Source organism: Natator depressus, chromosome 9, assembly GCF_965152275.1.
Source record: "Natator depressus isolate rNatDep1 chromosome 9, rNatDep2.hap1, whole genome shotgun sequence".
Lineage (NCBI taxonomy): Eukaryota > Metazoa > Chordata > Testudines > Cheloniidae > Natator > Natator depressus.
This window is the reverse complement of record NC_134242.1, coordinates 17,100,750-17,123,147: the sequence shown is the minus strand read 5'-3', so window position 1 is coordinate 17,123,147 and position 22,398 is coordinate 17,100,750. Positions and strand designations below refer to the sequence as shown.

The 22,398-nt window shown below is 40.9% G+C and overlaps 1 protein-coding gene across 6 annotated transcripts in view; it reads right to left on the bottom strand.

The window, feature by feature from the left end:
- Window positions 1-20,036, bottom strand: part of MECOM (MDS1 and EVI1 complex locus) — a 249,768-nt gene extending 229,732 nt beyond the window's left edge. For 2 of the 6 annotated variants that reach the window (XM_074963598.1, XM_074963599.1), the window contains exon 1: window positions 19,783-20,036. The gene's annotated coding sequence lies outside the window, so the exon portion shown is untranslated. The remainder of the gene's footprint in view (window positions 1-19,782) is intronic. The other 4 variants (XM_074963600.1, XM_074963601.1, XM_074963605.1 and 1 more) reach the window with 3 other exon arrangements.
- Window positions 20,037-22,398: the final 2,362 nt, after the last annotated feature.

Here is a 22,398-nt window from a genome sequence, read left to right as displayed (position 1 = left end):
GAATTTCTTTTGCTACATAAGGAACCAGGGCTGGATTAATCCGGGTTTCATGGATCCTAGTTTAAGGCTGGCAGGGGGCTGAAGGACCCACAAAGTTTGGACACAGGCATTTGTGGAAAAAGGGTACTGGGATCCGCTATGGACAGTGGGGTGAACTTTGTCAAGGCAGGATGCCAGACGTGCCACAAGTACATTTGTAGGGGGAGGGCTTTCATTTGTTGGAGGCTTTTTGGCTGGATTTGATCTGGGCCCCATTTAGTCTTAATCCATCTCTGTTTGGAACCTTCAGCTATTTTAGATCATCATTTCACTCTTCTTAACTCCCTTTACTGTGGGGAACATTAGCCTGTGTACAATGGTTAGTCAAGCACCTATACTAAACCTATTCAAACATAATTCAAGACCATTAACAAAATCACACCAGAAATAATATTGTTGCAAGATTTTAATCAGTAAAGCTGGTCTGAAAACCAGGGACGGAGGGGGGTGTTTGTTTTTTTGTTTGTATGGTTTTTTGCCTTTGTAAGCATGAAAAGGGAATCATTTTAAAGGATGCTGGGTGCAGGTAGCAGACAAAATGTCTCAGTAAAGTAGCACAAGCATCTACATCCAAGATGTACAAACTTTAGTAGAATTTTACTCCTCATTTCTGCTCAGCTGTCATACCTCCTTTCACACAACAGGAAAGTAACAGACAAATCAGTAACAATAGATTTCTAATCAGTTTAGCAAATATACTACAGCGTGCACCAGAGCTCTTCGAAATTAAATGCTATGAAAGTAAAACATAAACTAATCATTAATCTGAAGCAATACAATAAGGGCTTGTCCACACACAGCATTGCAGCGGTTTAACTCAAGGTCAATTTTAAACTGGCTTAGTTAATCTGGTACAAAAGGCTGTGGGGAGAATCTTTTATTTCAGGTTATGCCATGTTTATTTTGCTTTAGCTTAAGTTGATTAGGAACAGATTTAAGATAAATCACAATAAGCCACTCTCAAACCGAAATAATAGTATACACAGAGGGGTTTGCACCAGTTCATCTAAACCAGTTTAATTAAAATGGTGCTGGGTTGTGTGTATACAAGGCTATAATAAAAGGGTTTCTGTTTCTTGCTACTACATCCCTTTTTCTGAACATTTGTGAAACTGACACAGCTGATAAAACTTAATAAAGGTTCTATTTGTCATTTTAGAAGAGTGTGTATATATATATAGATAGATATAATCAGCAATTCTCTAACCTCCACATGATGGGGCATATTATGCCACTGATTTTTAAGCAGAACTCCTAATTGAAATCCAACAGGGAGCATATAATGGCACGTTTTGATTTAAAATTGTTGGCATGATATGGGGGGCGAGGGTGTTGAAGAGTTTCAAAATATTTTACCAAGCTGTGATATTTCAGTAGGTATCATTTGCCTTGGATTTAGGACAAAAAAAATCTCAAACTTGGTGCCTAACCTCAGGCACTTAAAGTCAATATTTAAGAACCTAAATAAGCAGTCTGCCTTGGATGACTGTAGTGTACCACCAGCTCCCCCTGAAGTCAATAGGATTACTCTTTTGAGTAAATCCTACTCAATGTCAGTAGGGGCAGATGAATCAGGTCCTCAGTTTTTATTCAGGTGTCACCAAGGCAAAATTCCCAGTGGAATTCAACATCAGTGGAAAGGGAGCAATTGAGTTTGGTGTCAATTGGTCTGAGTAAAATTTGCACAAAAATGGAGACAACTTTGATCCAAAGACTTGTTCCATAAAAGAACCCTAATAATTAAATTAAAAAAATTATTTGAGAAAAATACACTTTTAAAAGTAAATAATGGGGCCAAATTCTGCAAGATGCTGAGTACCCCCAGCTCCCAATGACTTCAAGTAAGGCATTCCAGACAGTGGAAGGGATATGGAAGGCAGCAGAGGCAAGACTGGGCCATATAAGAGAGTGGTGAGACAGGAATTTTGGGTGATGTGAAGGAAGCAAGGAGGGGAGTTGGAAACGATGAGATCAGAGAAACAGGCGGGAGCAGAGGCTTGAGGAGCAGGACTGGGAGTTTGAAAAATATGCAGTGGATGAGAAGAACCCAGTGGCAGGATTTACAGGAGAGGAACTTCTTCTGTAGGCAAGGAAGATGACTTTCTCAGTAGCAAACTGTAGAGGAGTGAAGTGAGGATTGGGAGAGCCAGAGATGAGAGGACTGCGCTAGTCAGGAACAAGATGAGCAAGGCTGCTTAAGTGAGGGTTATGGTAACAGGAATGGAGACGACATATTTTAAGGAAGTTATACAGGAGGAAACCACAGGTTTTCTCAACAGCCTGAAAGCAGCGGTTCAAAACTGACACCAAGGTTTCAAAGGTAGGCAACCTGGAGAATGGTGGAGCTAGCAAGAGTAGTGGAGGAGGAGGAGGAAGAGGAGAGATCATGTGGAAAGGGGAAAATGAGGAGTCTGGTGTTTGCCATGTTTTGTTTGATTTGGTGGTGGGGCATACAGGCTGAGATGCATTACGAAGGATCTGAAACAGGGAAGCACACCAACCCCCACACAGGACATTGAGAAACAAAACAAAACCATTTTTCAAATTAAAAAAGAAAAGGCTGGAAGGAAAAGACCATGATTGAAATCTCATCCTTGAACAGATGTGTCCAAATTGTAGACCAAAGATCCCAACTCAACTAAGAAAATGAGCCTCTCAGCATAGTTCTAGTAAAAGATTCATCTGTAGGCACAGGCTTGTGTATGAAACAGGAAAAATACTTCAGACAACATGCCAAGGAACAGGTCACATTACTATTTTTTTTTTGAAGGGGCTTTCTGGAGATACTGCCACCATCTCTCTATATGGTAGGTAGGTAGGGTATTTCTTATCATTGAACTGTTTACATCTTTCCATACTAAATGCTATGATGAGGACCTATCCATTTACACATACAAAATACGAATCCTATATGCAAAAATTAGCTTTTGCATGAACTTGTTCTGCATGTTCAAATAGAGACTTTTGCGTGTACAAACACCTGCCCCTACAAATATTGTGAGTGCAGTTAAGGTGGCTGCTGAAAATTTTGCTCTAATTACCATATTTAGTCAACACATTTATAACCACTTTTGCTGAATCTGTCACATACTACAGCCTTCATCCACCACCAAAGATGTACTCACATTTTTGCATAAAATCATCATTGCCACTATACTTTTAAAAATTCCATTGTGACTCCTCTGCTCTAAAAGACAGACATCAGACAAAAATACGATCACCTCAAATCTCATGAAAAACATAATATGGCTGAATCTCCAAAATGGAAAATCTGGAGGCAAAGGGGTATTTTCTCATCCCATCGCACAGAGAGTTATGTAGGGAACTCCCTGCACATCATACTGATGGAAATGTTCAACATGCCAGATCTGAGAAGTGCTGGGGTGTTGTTAATAGCAAATTGGATATGCGAAGAAAAATTAATTTAAAATAAAATCTGAGATAAATGAATAGCCATATTCTTTTAACGAGCAGATTTACAACACCAATATGCAATCAAGGAAATATTATAGTTCAAAATGCTGACTTGCAATGAAAACCCCAGCTACATGACAGGAGTTTGATATAACATGTCACAGTTCATGAAAAGAAAAGGCAAGTCTTCATGTTTCATGCAGATTGCCAGTACCACTTAATCAAGTTAAGACTAAGAACAACTTTTAAGGAAACCCCCTATATAAAAGAGCCCCTTTTTGCTTCAGGCTTCATTTGATGAAATATTATGTGCTTTGTTTTTCTTTTTGTGGGATCTTTGCATCTTTCCATGCAAAATGCTACGGCTGCACTTTAAATGCAAGGCTATTTAACATTTGTATTTTTTCCAAATTAATGCTTATTATATGCTCTGAATTTAATGAAATCACATAAGAAATATGCTCGATTATGACAACCCATGTCTTCACTCCTATGTATGCCACCTACTGTTCAACTAGGAAACATTACAGCTGTCACATCAATAAAACTTCATATTAATATTCTCTCGGGTGGAAATACTCTGTTAGCCAACTATTTTTTTCCATTCTTTACTTCCAGATACATATGTTTTTGGAACACTCTGAAAACCAGAACTCATTCTCCAGGCCCTAAAAAGCAGGGGATTTTTTAAAGTTTAGTGAAATCTTTATTGGACAAATGCCTAAATTTGAGTAGTTCTGTTATAGTGTATGCTGACTTGAATGATAAATGTCAGCCTTGTCTCCTCTGAATTGCATGTGTTCATGCTGATTACATTTTACCATATACTGACTGCACAAGAGAACTCCTCATTTGCTTCTGTTTAATGATGATATTTCTCTTTCTCCCAGCATACATTCTCCATCTCTTCTGTGCTTGTTGGGCCATCAAGGCACACCTTTGTTTCATTTAATATGCAATTTTCACCTCTGACCCAAGAAACTAGTCTTAGGCTTCCTGAACTTTATTGCCTGTTAATAGACTGCTGGCTCTCTTTTCTGTAGTAATAGAAATGGTGGAAAGATATTTAATTGAAAAGGACTCACAAAGCTAGAGTATGAAAGGCAAAGTCAGATTGTTTAAAAAAAATAATCCAGAAATAATATGTTTGAGAAGCTTTTGATAATCTTTACAAGTTTGTGCCCCTTTATACAAATAAGAAAGACATCACAGATTTAATTATCTACCTAAAGAACAATAGCATAATACTCTGAATGGTGCTAAATGATTGATCTGGTCATTCATCTTCTGCTTACAACTATCTATGCATTTTGCTTCTTTCTAGTCATCAAAATGATGACATTAGCAACAGTGTCACAGAGCAGTCTTGGATTTTCATAAAACACATACAGATGCTCTTTCCTGACCACTGTTTAGTGACACGTGGTTATAATTTTGTCTGTATTTCTTTGTCCTAGATTACTATTAGCTACATCTGTTCAATTAAAATAAAAAGCACGACACAGCTAGAGTCCAGTGGCCTTATATCAAAGGTAGCCTTTTAATGAAATAGAGAGACTTAATTTTTAACTGCTCTGATGAGTGAAAAATAGCTTTTTTTGCCTCTGGAAGTTGTCTGTTTTGTGAATAGTTAGGAAAAGGCATTATTATAGCATAAGGGTATTTCTGTACATAAAAAGGCATTATTAAAAATGATTTACTGCCCTGTGTTATGAAACTTATAGGAAAAGTGTGATAATATATGAAACTTGTTTATTATGGACTTCATATAATTTTTGAATAATACTGCTTTTTCTTTTGACAAGTGCAATAAACTCAGCTGGTATAGACATACGTTGATTATCCCAAGTCAACTGTGCTGCTTAAAGAAACATGCCCAAACAATCAGCTTTTGACAACTGCATCTCCTGTTATTTACAATAGCCATCACAGTAATAACTCACCATTTCTATATTAATAAGGCAGTGAAATTTATTATGATGGTATTGAAAAGTTATTAAGTACTGCATCCCAAGTGACAAAGTACCACAGTACTGTCACTATCCAAAAGCAGTTGCCCATCCATCACCAAGCTTTCCAGATGGTCCTGCATCTTTATCGCTCCCAGGTTGGTGACATCACCTGTTCACCCACTCAAAATTGATGATGAAAGCAAACAGATCTATCTTACTTACATTTACCAAATCAATTTAATTTTACAGGCCGAGGCTTAGTGACATATTGACTGTTTTCCTTAATGGCATCTACTGTACTTAATGCAAGGAACTCATCTTTGAATACTGGCTTGCATAATGTGTCAGTTCATAATAAATTTTTGTGTAACATATTTACTTAAGGGGAAGAATTATGATTGCTTGTCAGTTCTTTTATTAAATGTAATGATCATTCTCTTTGTTTGGTTTTTTCCTCCTGATTCTATCTTTCTAAACAGCCAAACTAATTGGGTCTGGTTGTCTTTTAAGGGGGCATCTGACTTGGTCTTAAGGCAACTTTTCATCCAGTGTCAGAAATATGACAAATTAATTCCAGTCGCTGGAGTACTTTGTCCTTCCTTGGGCAAAATGCCACTGAAGTCAGTTTACCTCAGTACTGTACATGTAGATGACCCAACTCATGGGAGAACTTATAAAATTGAAAATAAAGATACTTTAAGATTCCTCTTCTTCTTCCCAATTCTTCTTTGTAGAAGGTTAACAGTGGGATTTGATCTGAGGACAGGCAGTCAGGCCACAAGTTCCGTTTGGTTCCCACAGCTCCACCGTACTCCCCTCAGGAGTCAAAAGAGCCTCAGAACTCAACAGCTGGGGGGAAGGTACACATCTCCCTTGTCCTGTCTCCTCTCCATGTATGGATCCATAGTCCCATGCAGAGGACTTCACAGGTGCAGAGAAGTGAAGGACAGCACCAAGGGGTGGATGACCTCATGCCCCATGTGTGCAAGGACATATCAGAGCATGTCTATTCACTTCAATATGAAGAGATGGGGAGAAATGATTGGTCCCTAAGTAAGAATCTTAAGATATGTCTACTTAGCAACTAGACACCCACGGTTGGCGGGTGCCAGCCGACTCAGGCTCACAGGGCTCAGGCTGCGAGACAGTTTCATTGCTCTGCGGGTTCCAGGCTCAGGCTGAAGCCCAAGCCCTGAGATCCTCCCACCTCACAGGATCCTAGAGCCTGGGCTCCAGCCCAAGCCCAGAAGTCTACACGGCAAAGAAACAGCCCCACCTCCCAAGTCCTACAAGCCCGAGTCAGCTGTCATGGGCCAGCTGTGGGTGTCTAATTGATGTGCAGAAACACCCTTAGTATTTAACCCATTGAAGTCAAAGGTGAAGGTTGCCTTCCCATTTATAAACCTAGAAGACTGGGTTAGTTTCTATGGAAATATGCTATTTTAAAAAAAAAATTCTTAGAGTAACTTTTATATTAAAGCTGTGAGCGAAATTCTGTAATCCTTAGTCCTTATTCCACTCAAGTCCATGAGTAGATAAAGCACTGTGACATTTGCTGCAATTACACTAACAGAGATCAGGAGCTCATCCTCCACTGATCTGTAAAACCATGCCATGGAACTTTTTTTGTTCATGTTAATTGTGCCATCAATTAATGGTAGATGATAGAAGATAACAATATTGTGCTACTTCCCATCTTCTACCTAGATCAAATGGGCCAAAAGATTTAGCAGGATGAGCACCTCTTCTGAAGATACTTTTTATTTGCAAAGTAAATCCAATTAGAACTGAATTATTTATGGCATACCGTTCCACATATGTATATAGGCATTTATGTTATGCTTACCACTGTACAAGTTGAGAAACTTATGCTCTTTTATCTATGTCCACATGATGTAGGCTCTACACAGAAAGAAGTCAGGGTGTCTGATGCTGGCAGTCATCCTTCTACCGACACTCTTGATGCATGTAAATGGCATCATCTTTTAGAATGACATTTTGCTTATGAAGAATTTATCTAAGAACTTATAGCACCAAATACAATTAGTCACATCCTCACCACAGGACATGGATGCATAGAAAAGAAGGATTTAGACTCGCAGCATTGCCAAAAATAGAATCCATCACTTTTTTTCAGGCAACCACTTCTTTGTATCAGCATCTTCTTCTATCACAAGCCCCCTCCCACTTAATCAAAGCAGTCAGCATGTACTATGGACTTGAGCCTTGGAGGTGCTGAGCAATCTGGCCCTAAATTTAGCAAAGCAGTTAAGCACGTGCTTAACTTTAACCATGTGAGTAGTCCTCTTGATGTTAAGCCGCTGCTTAAATGCCAAAGCACTCAACATCTTGCAGGACTGAGCTCTAAATGAGACAAACAAATATCTAAATAATGGAGAAAGGAAAACAAATCACTGGCATCTGTGACTGCCAAAAATATGTTGTCTGCTCCTAGACACTGAAGGATAGAACTGAGGAGCTGTCATCTGAGAGAGAAGATTAGGCCCTATCACACCATCCTAGTGGGCAGAGCCTATCCCGTTACCAAAGTGATTCCAATTTTTTAAAACAACAGGATCACCAATAACCTGCTTCCTATTTTCCCCAAATGACAACATTGAAAAGAATACATAAGTCCTAAAAAGAAAAGGAGTACTTGTGGCACCTTAGAGACTAACCAATTTATTTGAGCATAAGCTTTCGTGAGCTACAGCTCACTTCATCGGATGCATACTGTGGAAAGTGTAGAAGATCTTTTTATACACACAAAGCATGAAAAAATACCTCCCCCCACCCCACTCTCCTGCTGGTAATAGCTTATCTAAAGTGATCACTCTCCTTACTAATGTGTATGATAATCAAGTTGGGCCATTTCCAGCATAAATCCAGGTTTTCTTCCCCCCCCACACACACACACAAACCCACTCTCCTGTTGGTAATAGCTTATCTAAAGTGACCACTCTCCTTACAATGTGTATGATAATCAAGGTGGGCCATTTCCAGCACAAATCCAGGGTTTAACAAGAATGTCTGGGGGGGGGGGAGGATAGGAAAAAACAAGGGGAAATAGGTTACCTTGCATAATGACTTAGCCACTCCCAGTCTCTATTCAAGCCTAAGTTAATTGTATCCAATTTGCAAATGAATTCCAATTCAACAGTCTCTCACTGGAGTCTGGATTTGAAGTTTTTTTGTTGTAATATCGCAACTTTCATGTCTGTAATCGCGTGACCAGAGAGATTGAAGTATTCTCCAACTGGTTTATGAATGTTATAATTCTTGACATCTGATTTGTGTCCATTTATTCTTTTACATAGAGACTGTCCAGTTTGACCAATGTACATGGCAGAGGGGCATTGCTGGCACATGTTGGCATATATCACATTGGTGGATGTGCAGGTGAACGAGCCTCTGATAGTGTGGCTGATGTTATTAGGCCCTGTGATGGTGTCCCCTGAATAGATATGTGGGCAAAGTTGGCAACGGGCTTTGTTGCAAGGATAGGTTCCTGGGTTAGTGATTCTGTTGTGTGGTATGTGGTTGCTGGTGAGTATTTGCTTCAGGTTGAGGGGCTGTCTGTAGGCAAGGACTGGCCTGTCTCCCAAGATTTGTGAGAGTGTTGGGTCATCCTTCAGGATAGGTTGTAGATCCTTAATAATGCATTGGAGGGGTTTTAGTTGGGGGCTGAAGGTGACGGCTAGTGGCATTCTGTTATTTTCTTTGTTAGGCCTGTCCTGTAGTAGGTGACTTCTGGGAACTCTTCTGGCTCTGTCAATCTGTTTCTTCACTTCCGCAGGTGGGTATTGTAGTTGTAAGAATGCTTGATAGAGATCTTGTAGGTGTTTGTCTCTGTCTGAGGGGTTGGAGCAAATGCGGTTGTATCGCATCGCAGAGCTTGGCTGTAGACAATGGATCGTGTGGTGTGATCAGGGTGAAAGCTGGAGGCATGTAGGTAGGAATAGTGGTCATAGGTTTCCGGTATAGGGTGGTGGTTATGTGACCATCGTTTATTAGCACTGTAGTATTAGCATGATGGTCACATAAACACAAATCCAGACTCCAGCGAGAGACTGTTGAATTGGAATTCATTTGCAAATTGGATACAATTAACTTAGGCTTGAATAGAGATTGGGAGTGGCTAAGTCATTATGCAAGGTAACCTATTTCCCCTTGTTTTTTCCTACCCCCCACCCCCGACGTTCTTGTTAAACCCTGGATTTGTGCTGGAAATGGCCCACCTTGATTATCATACACATTGTAAGGAGAGTGGTCACTTTAGATAAGCTATTACCAGCAGGAGAGTGGGGTGGGGGGAGGTATTTTTTCATGCTTTGTGTGTATAAAAAGATCTTCTACACTTTCCACAGTATGCAACCGATGAAGTGAGCTGTAGCTCACGAAAGCTTATGCTCAAATAAATTGGTTAGTCTCTAAGGTGCCACAAGTACTCCTTTTCTTTTTGCGAATACAGACTAACACGGCTGTCACTCTGAAACCTGTCATAAGTCCTAAGATCAGTGAGACCAACAGGGGATGCTGTACTTCCCTCTCAACTCAGGTGGCCTAATATGGAGCTGCTCTATGTTACAGTTATGTAAAGCAGGGTCAGGATTTGACTTTAATTTAGTGTGATGCTCAGGAAAAGCACCAGATAGACAACAATGAAAAACTAAAAGTCAAGCAGAGAGCAGAAAGGAGCAGTACAAGATTCCTCACATACCCCATAACATCATCCCTTCTTTCTGGAGGACAATATCCAGAAATGAGGGAAACTTTGTATCTTTTTTTTTTATTGTAATGGATTGATAGGGCCATATTCTACTGGTGTAACACTGAAGTAACTTCATTGACTTCAGTGGAGTTACTACAGGATTTACACCAGTGTGAGGTAGGACTCTAATTCATAGAAACTGGACAGAGACTATCAGCTCAATTCACATCAACAACCAAAACATTTTCAGCTGACAATGATAGTCAACCGCCACCAACCTCAGCCAGATTTGATCATGTGACCTGGAGACGACTGTCCCTGTATCTAATTGCCAAATCCTTGAGCCACTCAGTTCCCCAAAATGTGTAATATTTTTAATTTTGCAAAAGTAATGGAAATACCCATAGTCACACACAAATCACCTTTTCAGGTGATGTTTAAAAATTTGCCAACTGCCTTATATAACTAACTGATTTCAGCATTTACACTGTTTGTCAGGAATAGCATGGTGGGAGTTTTAGGGAGTACTGGTCACATACCTATTGATTATATAGTAAAGCATGTTGTAGGGAAGAGGAAGGAGAAATGCTGCTGCTTTGGTCTCTTTGGCCAAGATTTCCAAAAGTAGGAGACCAAAGTTAGGCTCCTAAGTAAGACTTTGGGTGCTGAGGATTTTAGAAAATCTGGGCATATATTTAGGTGCTGAAATATGGATTCATAAAAACAACTTTATACTCTGATTTTGAAAATCTAGACCCTTATGATTTGTTACTCCTATATTATTGTGTTTTAAAAATAGAGAGTGTTGGATGGTCCTACACATGGAGTTTCTTGTAGACCAAACTCCAAATAAATAAATATGGAGTTTAAGTCAAACAGGACAAAACTAGAAAGTTTTAAAATATGACCACTCTATAACTTCTGGCCCTAAGACTTTTTTCAATTGTTTAAGAAGGCAATTCATGCCAATAAATATTCTGAGATATCTAATCTGTCAGTCTCAAAGTTCTTTTGTAAATTAAAGATATTTTTCATACCATTGGTTAATGCTGTACATTACTGTAACTAATCCCCACTCAACATTTTATACAAAGTTTCATGATTCTCATAACTCTCACTGGATCCTCTTCCAATCCAGATAGCATAAACTTTGTTTACATTTTGTAATGTCATGTTCTTATACCAGATTCAATACTGTTAAAATATATCTTTATGAAATCTCTTCAGACTCCAAGCCAATCACATTTGTCTCTAAGCCTCAATGCCATGAAAGAAGAGTATCTTCTGTTTTCTAAAGTTCTAAACTATTTTTTTTATCTTCTATAACGAGTTTGATTTATTGAACTTTACTGCTCCTGTTTCTACCTTCCTAGAATAGAAATCAAGTTTTAGGATAAACAGCATCTAAAACCATTGTAGATAAATTATGTTCCCATGAACATGAATTTAAACTAACTATACCAGTCAGCTATCTGAACTGAATGTTCAACATGCTGCAGAAGATTCTTGTGGTAGACAAGAACATTTGTTTTAGTGAACTATTTAGAGATTCATTTTATAGTGCTCTCCAAGTTGTTCTTCCTAGCAGGGCAGGAACCATGATGAAATTGCTAAATTTGTGTTTCCTTGCTTGTTTTTGTTTCAAACTTGCTTTTGTTTAAAACTGACAGCCCTTAAAGCCTTGTTTTCTTTGTTGATTAAGAAGCAGTCAATTTTCCCTTTTTAAACAATCACTGAGCTACAGCTGCTTTGCCCCAACAGACAACTGGGCTGCTGGCAAACACTAAAACCACGGTGACGAACTGCAAAAAAGCTTGACCTTTACCCTTGTCCAGTGACCCCTTGTTCGATTTGTACTTTAGCGAACCAATACCTGATTAGATAATGCTCAGTGCTAAACCCACAAAATGAGATCAAATTCTAATTTATGGCTTTTCATTTAAACTGGTATACAGCACTCTAATCATGACCCAAGCACAACGACATCACAACAAATTATTTTTGTCCCACAGCACAGTGTATAGCTCGAATATATAAATGGACACAATGGGCATGATTTTGCATGATTTGCAGAGGCAAAGCACCGTATTGATATCAGTGGGGAATTTTGCTAGCTGGAGCACTGTAGGAACAGGTCCCATTAAATTCCTCGTGTGCTGCACAGAAATAGCTAATGGTTTTCGCATCAGCTGACTATCTGCAAACCTACGAGGGCAGGTCCTCCAGTTTTCCCTCCCCTGCACACCTCCACCAGCTAGTCCTAGAGATAATCAGAGATGGACTCAAGACACAAAACTTGGATCAAAGGTAAAAACGCTCCAAAGTTCAGAGGTGCTATGACTCTGCGTATTATTAAAAATAGCAGCCCTCTCCAAAATGTGGAACCAGATCCAACTTTAGATTTCAACCTGTGTCCCCATTCCAAAGTGTATGAGTGTTCTGTGCCCAGACCTGGAGTTTCTAGTTCAAGGTCATCGCACCTATCAATAATAAACAGTTGCAAAGAAGAAGCACATCTTGGAGATTTTTAAGTCAAAATGCACACTGCTATATCCCCATAACCAAGAACAGTGTTCAGAGTTTGTCCAAGAAATACTAACTCTTTTTTTCTCTTGACAAAAGATTCCTCCTTAATTCTTCACATACATTAGAGAAATGGTGTTTATTATTATAACATGATCATATTGTTTCACTATAACCTCAAAAGAAGGCAAGTTTATGAAGGGAAAGAATAATTTATCAAGAACAGTTGTTCTTGAAGTAATTGTAAAAGTATCAGTTCCTAAGAACAAAATAGGTACACAGACAGTAAGCAATGTGGAAGTCTTGTCATGTATGCGTAACCTTCTGCCAGGTGGAGTTGGCAGCAACAAGGGCCATGTTCAGTATCTAGGGGTTCCTCTGAACAATACAAACAGAACCAGTTTGAGCCCCCACCCAGTACTCTGGGAACACTTAGCTCCACTCCTGGGTGCTTCTAAGAGGCAATACTTCCACACTCACAAGCATTGAGTCTGTTCATAACAAAAGAGAATGCTTAGTGAAAGGGAACCAAACATTAATTTGGGAAAACACCACAGTCACATGCAAAGCGTATGATCATAAGCAAACCTGACCTCACAGTGCAGTGGGTAGTGTTCTTTGCCTCAGTTTCCCACTTTGTAGTGGGAAAGTCTGATGAACAACTGTCCATTTAGCACATCACTCCCTTCTCTCTCTGCTGCACCCCACTCACGCTTGGCTGCCCTCGATGAGTGAAGACCCAGAGTTCAGAGATGCATTCACGGGGTTCGCTTTCCACCCCCGGGAGGGAGAGGCGTCGAGCAATGCCTCTGCAACTGGCTCACCGCTGGCTCCTGTCCTCTGCTGCTGCTGCTCCTCTGCCACCGCTGGCCGCTGTCTCTCTGCCGCTGTTAGGGCCGCTGCTTGCTGCTCCTGCGACATCACGTTCTGAGGTCCCACCACTTAACCCAGCTCTTAGTGATTTCAGCAGGTAGTGGGGAACTGCACAGCCAGTTTAGTGTTCTCTGTATTCACTGCCCTCACACAGGGCCTTAAGCTTAGCTCCTAGACCAGCTCAGCAGTGATGTCAGCTCTAGTAATTACCAACCACAAACAAGGACTCTCAATTGAGCCTAATCAGCTCTGTCATTAAGGCTATGTCTACACTACTGCGGTAAGTCGACCTATGCTACACAACTCCAGCTACATGAATAACCTAGCTGGAGTCAACGTATCTTAGGTCAAGTTACCACGGAGTCTACACCGCGAGGGGTCAATGGGAGAAATTCTCCCGTCGACTTACCTTACTCTTCTTATAAGGGGTAGAGTACAGGGGTCAACTGGAGAGTGATCTGCAGTCAATTTGGTGGGTCTTTACTAGACCCACTAAATGGACTATCAGTGGATCGATCTCAGAGCGTCGATCCCCGCTGTAGTATAGACCTGCCCTAAGGTAGATCAAACAGTGTCTATGACTCCTTAGGCACAGTCCACACCACCAGGTAAGAACACCTGCCCCCACCCACTCTCATCTCCACTGGGATTTGGCATCCCTGCCCTCTGCTTAGCAAGTGAGGTTCACTTTAGGGTGCCCCCCTCATAAGCAGAGTTCTACTCCCCTTTACTCAGACAATAAGGATAACAACACTTCACTACCCCGCATTCAAATACAAGAGTGATTTGTAACCCAAAGCCAGCCAAAACTGATCATTGTGGCAAAGCAGCTCCATCTGCTGCACACCTAGGCAAAGTCACCATGTCTATACAAACACAGTCTGCTCATGAAGTCTTTTTCCCAGCTTATCACTAGATGTGAGGGGACAGCTCATTCAGACCCTGCTTACATCTGTTTCCCAGGCATATTTCCTGTGCAATTCCAAAGGAGAAGTTGAATACATTGCATAGCTGCATGTGGGAAGGTAGCTTGGACATGGTGAAACATCATTTTTTGCCTATGAAACCAATGATCACTTATTCACAGCACTTATAATTGGGCTTCCTCCAGCGAAAAGAGTAGTAGTAACAATCATACACCACCATCCTGCTATAGCAAAAGGATGATACTCCATTTTCCCTTGATCTCACACAACATGCCCTTTCTTACTTCTTCATTTCACACTGACTATCCAAATGTTTTATAATCAAAAAGAAAGAGGACAACAATGGCAGCAGCAAGATCGATGCACTACGCAGCACAAGTTCCTTGGGAATTATTGTGGGGTAGCAGATAAAAATATCCACTTTCTGTAAAGTGACTAAAATCTGCAATTATCCTGCACAGTCATCAGGCTCAACCTTGCTCCCACTGAAAACAAAGATAAAACTACCACTTAACTTAAGTGAGGGCAAGGATTGAGCTCAATACACCTATCCAGTAAGTAATACACACTACAATACCTGATTGGATGGGAGAACTACAGGAGGAGATGGTTAATCTGAGGAGCATCCGTGCATATGAAGAATTCATTAAAAATATGTATATGGAGACCTCCTAAGTTGAGGAAGCAATCCAGCTAGGGAGGACTGCTGTAGCAGCACCAGGAGAGGAGGACAGGGCTCCTCCACAGGGAGGAAGCTTGCTGCTGGTTACTACTTTGACAGGGTAACAAGCCTTGTGGATGGAGGGAAGCAGTAGATATATCTCAGCTTAAGTAAGGTTTTTGAAACGGTCTCATATGACTTTCTCAGAAACAAACTGAAGAAATATTGTCTAGAGCAGTGGTTCTCAAAGCTAGTCCGCTGCTTGTTCAGGGAAAGCCCCTGACGTGCTGGACCGGTTTGTTTACCTGCCGCATCCGCAGGTTCAGCCGATCGCGACTCCCATTGGCCACAGTTCGCTGCTCCAGGCCAATGGGGGCTGCGGGAAAGGCGGCCAGCATGTCCCTTGGCCTGCGCCACTTTCCACAGCCCCCACTGGCCTGGAGCAGCGAACTGTGGCCAGTGGGAGCCGCGATCGGCCGAACCTGCGGACGGGGCAGGTAAACAAACCGGTCCGGCGCACCAGGGGCTTTCCCTGAACAAACGGTGGACCGGCTTTGAGAACCACAAGTCTAGAGGAACCTACTATAAGATGGGTGCACAACTGGTTGGAAATGCATACTCAGAGAGTAGTTAACCATGGTTCTCAATCAAGCTGGAAGAGTATATTGAGTGGGATCCTGAAGGGATCTGTCCTGGGTCCAGTTCTCGTCAATAAATTATTTGGATAATGCCATAGAGAGTACACTTATAAAGTTTGTGAAAATACCTAACTGGGAGGGTTTGCAAGTGCTTTGGAGGACAGAATTTGAATTCAAAATTATCTTGACTGGAGAAATAGTCTGAAGTAAATAGAATGAAATTCAATAAGGACAAATGCAAAGTATTACACTTCTGAAGGAATAATCCATTACACAAATACAAAAATGACTGCCTAGGAAGGAGTACTGCGGGAAAGGATCTGGGGGTTATAATGGACCACAAACTAAATATTAGTCAACAGAATAATACTGTTGCAGAAAAAGAAAATATCATTCCAGGATGCATTAGCAGGACTGTTGTACACAAGACACAAGAAAGAATTCTTCCAGTCTACTCAGCACTGATAAGGCTTCAACTGGAGTATTGTGTCCAGTTCTGGGCACCATACTTTGGGAAAGATGTCAACAAATTGGAGAAAGTCCAGAGGAGAGCAACAAAAATGATTAAAGGTCTAGAAAACATGACCGATGAGGAAAGATTGACAACCCTCGGTTTGTTTAGTCTGGAAAAGAGAAGACTGAGGGGGGACATGATAACAATCTTCAAGTATGTAAAAGGTTGTTAGAAAGAGGAGGGTGATAAATTGTTCTCCTTAACCACTGAGGACAGGACAAGAAGTAATGGACTTAAATAGCAGCAAGAGAGATTTAGGTTAGCCATTAGGAAAAACTTCCTAACTGTAAGGGCAATTAAGCTCTGGAACAAATTCCCTAGGGATGTTGTGGAATCTTCATCATTAGAGGTTTTTAAGAACAGGTTAGACAAACACCTGTCAGGGATGGTCTAGATAATACTCAGTACTACTTCAGTCAGGGGGCTGGACTAGATGACTTATCAAGGTCCCTTCGAGGTCTACATTTCTATGATTCTATTACACAAGGATGTCCAATTAGCTAGGTGGCAAGAAAAGTCTACATTCAACAGGTTGTAGATAGATATAACCAAATGGCACTTTTCTCCCCATTCTCCCTGCTCTGTCACTGTCCTCCCTTTGTCACTCTCTACAATGTCTATCTCCCTCTTACACTAGCAACATGCTTTCTACGGCTCCCAACATAAAGAGAACAGGAGCCAAGATACACCTGCTGATTTAACCCTGACAAGGCTGTGATGTCTCTGAAAGACTATATTTGTTCTGTGTTTGAAGTCAATGAGAGTGATACCAGTGTCTTCCACAGAAGTGAGTTGGGCCCATTAATTAGAGTATGGAGGGCCTAGTGTTAGTCTTCCAGCAATGAGCTTAATTTGACCTTTTAACGTGCCAGTAACCAATCTGGATACACATTTACACCAGAGCAAACACAGGTTTATCCAGAATGAAAAAATAGGTTAGACTGAGGCACGCTGTCTGCAAGCCTGTTTTGTTTTGTTTGCATTTGGTATTAACTAAGCTTTAGAAAAAACCCTCTCAAAACTCAAAAGAAAAATGGCCAATTTTTCCTATTGGAGTGAGTAATACAGATGCGGTATTAGTCTAGACTTTGAGTATCCTGGATTTGGTTGGTTTATTTTATGAGTTACCAATTGCCAGGTTTTCCCCCCTCAATTTGTCATAAATACACTTATTTACTGGCTGGAAGCAATACGGTATTCTGTTGTTCACCTGTTTCTAGCCTCCTCTATGATTGCAAAGCATTTGTAGGCGGATGATCAATTTCCAATTTATTGCTAATTTTACGTGGGTTTCACTGATTACCTTTGAACTGTTTAAATTTGATTGGGAAAACTGAAGAACACTTTTTTTTCCAGCTTTCCCAAATAAATACTCTCATTCAAGTGTGTTGGAAGGGCTTCAGAATAATTCACCTTTCGAGCTTCCAATTTCTTCTTCTTCTTCTTCGTTGTTCTGACAAAAAGGTTTTGAAATTAAAAGAAACCTGAGGCACTAAAAACTAGAGTATTCGTGCCTATATTTAAAGGTAAAACCAAAAGGCCACATCTTTGACTGGTGTCACTCAGCAGCAGTGTGTCCTTAACTAAAATCAGAAGCAGACTCTTGTGTTCATGGAGCTGTGCTGCTTTACATCACCTGAGGATCTGGTCCAAAATGTATTTGTTTTGACTGGTGTTCAACTCACATTTCAGATGGTGTGACAGCAATTTTTTTTAAACTTCCGTTATCAATCCATGCTTCATTGTGGTGTGGCTATTAGACAGCGTTTATGACTTCCTGGTGCCTTGTTCAAAGAATAAAGATTTCTCACCAGTAACTATATTGCATCAGGGTCTGTTAATTTTATAGAGTTCTGCCAAGTCTATAATTTCTCTTGAAACTTTTCTGTCATATTGTCACAGGTCTCACATGTGTTTAAACAACTGGATGGAAAGTTTGCAAAGAACTCACCGAATATTTACTGATGGTTAAAAGCAAACCAAACATTTATGATCCACCATGTGTTTTGAGGGCTATACTCCAAAGTACAACTCCAATTATTTGATCTCTGGGTAAGTAAAACTCCGAGTACATCAAAGGCCCACCATATTCCTGAGAGCAATGCAAACTAAGCATTTCTCCCCTACTTATCAAAAAATCTGTCCTCTCAACGAAAAACAAAAATGGAAAATCGGGATTGTCCTATATTTTTACTTCACATCTTTCAAACTATGAATAAAAAGGTTCATGCAAGAACGATTTTTATGTCACATCAGACCAACGCTGAGAAAAACACCTGATTTTTTTAAGACTCGAATTTTTATCTGAGCCACAAAAACACAGAATGTGTAGTGTTGGATCAGTTGATTGGCCCAGGTAGTCTGAATAGTATGCCTCCAGGTAACCACACATAATGCTTTGGATCTAAGCAGAATAAAAAACATAACACGCCTAGACAATTGTGCAATGTTGTACTTAGCAAAGGAGAGGTGCCTGGAGTGGGAGTGGATTCCCTTCTGATTGCTCAAAGGGATCAGATTCAAAGGAGAAAGTTATTAACGGCCAGCTTGTGACTGGTCATTAAAAGTATGTCTACACTGCAATTAGACACCCAGGGTTGGCCCATGCCAGCTGACTCGGGTTCACAGCTGGAACTAAGGGGCTAACTGTGATGGAGACATTCAGGCGGGGTTCCAGCCAAACCTGAACATCTTCCCTAAGAGGGCACACAAGGGGTCGGGAGGGTACATGGAGCCATGAACAGAGCTCCTCATACTGCCCAGAGTGCAAGGGCTAACTACCCCAAAAGGAGAAGAAAGGAGCTAGAGCCATGGCCCCGCCACCCATAAAACCCAGCAGTGCTGACCAGTCACAGGGAGGAGCACACACTTCCCTCCTTCAGTCTGTGGAGCTATGATGCATCCTGTAGGGCTCTGGAAGGCCTCCAGGAGGAGCAATGCCACCTCTAATGTGGGGCTGTGCTTATGAGGCTGAAGACCCAATCCTACTCCTATCAAAATTAATGGTAAAGAACCCATTGACTTCAATGGAAGTAGAATCAAGGCCTTAGGCTTCCAACTCTGAAAACCATCATGTCTTGCAGCTATAGTTTACCAAATAATGATGCCTCTAGGCCATTCTAAATCAGTGATTCTGGTGACTAAAAGAAACTTCCACATTTTTTCAAATGAGTTCCATAAATTTCATCTGCAGACCTCTCTCCTAGTCCCATGTTATATTTCAGAGCTTCATGAAAACAAAACATAATTGCCACATAAAAGTTCAGATAAGTGACTGCCTCCTCTTCCTACCATAGAAGAGAGACAGGATTTGATGTTTAGGTGTGATGGTGGCAATTCCCTGCATGTTTTTATATGTGCATGTATACTTTTATTTTCTTCCATAAAATGCCAAAAGACTCAATCTAGCAGTTCTTATGCATGCAAAATAACCATTAACTTCAACAGCATATCCTCTTACTCTAAAAATGCATCTGAGTTTGTAAACTTTGACAACAGTTGAACAGAACAAAAGAATTTAAAGTTTCTTACCTCCCAACCATAACTGGGATCTTTCAGATTTGCCTGCTGCTCTCCCACATATGGCCCAAATTTTTCACCTACTTCAATCTTCCTTTTGGTCCATATTCCTAATCCTGCTCCAGGAACATTTGACTCTCGGAGCTCAAACTCTGAAGGAATGGGAATGTTATCGGGAATGTATATGGGAGCCTTGTAAGGAGACCCCTCCTTTGGTGTGAATGCTTCGCTGGATGTTGCTGGAGAAGATGGCTCTTGGACACTGAGGGACAGTTTACTAGCCTCTCCATCAGCCTCTGACATTTCCTCCAAAGGAACTTCAGGGAAGCTTTCATATAAACATTCATCACCTGAAAATGAATCCAAATGTTAGGGACTGTATTAAGCAAATGTGCTGAAGGGTTTTATACTTTAAACCCTTTTAACTTGTACATTAAGCAGAAAAGGCAGTTTGCTGGTTCTACAGCACCTTCATCAATGGCTAATACTGCAGTAGAGTTTCATCCTAAGAGGTGCTGAGCAATCTCTCTGTTGTGGAACTGTGTATGTTCAGCACCTCTCAGGACCAGGCCAGAGGGCTCTTACCATCCAAAGTAGTTTGCACACTTGTACACGAGCACTGTCACCAGTGACTGAATTACATACACAGGTATATAATAAGCAAACCCAGTTGCCCCATATGGTGTGCATATAGCACCTTACACAATTTCCTCTTTGAAATTACTATTAAAAACTGGCAATTATAAATCACAAATGAAATCCCAGCCAAATGAAAATTGGGAAGGTTTTACTGGACTTTGTTTCACTAAGGGGACAATGGCTCAAATTCAATCTAAAATATGGAGAGAGAAAAATGTGGTGGCCTCAGATTAGTCTTTAGAAGGAAAGCTGTCCACCACGCAACTGTTGGTCAGATCCTCAGCTGATGTAAATCAATCTAGCACCAATGACCTTAATGGAATTACAGCAAATTACACCTGCCAAGGATCTGGCCCAAAAAGTCACTACACGGGGGGCATGATTCAGCACAGCTCACATCATAATATTCAAGTAGTCCTTCCGCATGTCCAAAAAGTCAATTTTTCTTCCAAGAAAATTATTTAGGTCCTAGTTCAACAGGATACTTAAGCACAGGGGGAACTTTAAGCACATGTTTTAGCACGGTCACACATTGAATGTTTTTCCACTGATAAAATGTCATCTATCATGCCTTTATTACATATTACCTAACAATTTTATGTCTACATTTTCAAGATTCTGCCACTTCTGACAACAAACATTGGGGCATAACAAATCATTTGAATACATCACCCCTGGCATGTACCAGATACTTCATCTGCAAGCAATATATTCACAGCCCTGAATTGTTTTTCTTCTTCTAATATGGAGCTAACTGTGGCCACACAGACATCATAAGGAAGTTCAGCTACCCATTTCCCTACGCTTTGATTTGGCAAATTTCATCTGCGCTCTAAATAATTGGACCCCCAATATCAACTAGTTTGTTTATCACTTTTCTAAGGACTATCCTTCAGAGGAGTGTAAAATCCCCTGATTAATTCAGTCACCGGGATGATAGACAAATGCATAGAAGGATTTTTCACCATTGTTTCTGTTTCAAAAGTCCTTTCTCTGAGAGCTCAGGTTGAGTGGAGTTCAGCAGGAATGGCTTGATCCTGAAGGCTGCTAAGGACTGAGGAAAGAGTTGCTGAGAAGAAAAGTACTAGCATTCAACTCTAGCTGTTTGCTTAGCATCTGCACAAAGGCTGCTGATGGCTTTATATTACTCCCACTGATGTTCATGGCAAAACTCCCATGGATCAGGCCTATGACATCCTGCGCTGAGTAGAGAGGAAGATAGGCCATGAGAGGGACAGGAATTAAGGTGTGGTCAGAGTGCAATGGTTAACTTCAGTCCTGTGCATTAAAATGACCTGCCTACCAGTCATATTTGATGATATTTCTGTTGCACCTTTAAGTGCCACTTTGCCTAAGCATGCAGAAGAGCTGACTTTAGGAGAAAGCAAGAGCAGAGGTGGTTATGAACCCCAGTCACAGAAACGTCTCCAAAGTTCCCATGAAGCTGTGTCACTCAGAGTGCTGCTCAATGATCCATGGCATCTGCACATGGCTTATGAGCTATGGCAAGGATTTTCAAAGAGGCCTGAGGGAGTTAGGCAACCAAATCCCCTGAATTTCCCTAAGATACGGATACCTAACTCCCTTGGGCTCCTCTGTCAGTTTTTTGCTCCCCCACTTCACAGTTAAATACTACATTCCTACCCCTCATGCTCCCTCCTCAAACCGACCCACTCTGCTTTCCTCCACACCAGTTCCCACCTTCAATTTGAGTATCCCAAAACTCCTTCCTTCCACAGCACAGAGGAGCAGTTCACGCAATTCACTCTGCATAAATGAACTCAACACCCTTCATTCCATCCTTCCCAACTTTTGGCCCTGTTACAAAGCACCCTGTCTAGTCACTCCATCACTGGCTCAGCACTGCTCTCACACAGATCCCAACCACACCCCTGAATGACAGAGCCTTTAAACCCTAGCAAGCATTGCACTGCAGATGTGCCATACACAACTTCTCTCCTCCAGAGTGTGTTTTCTGCACTCCAGTTA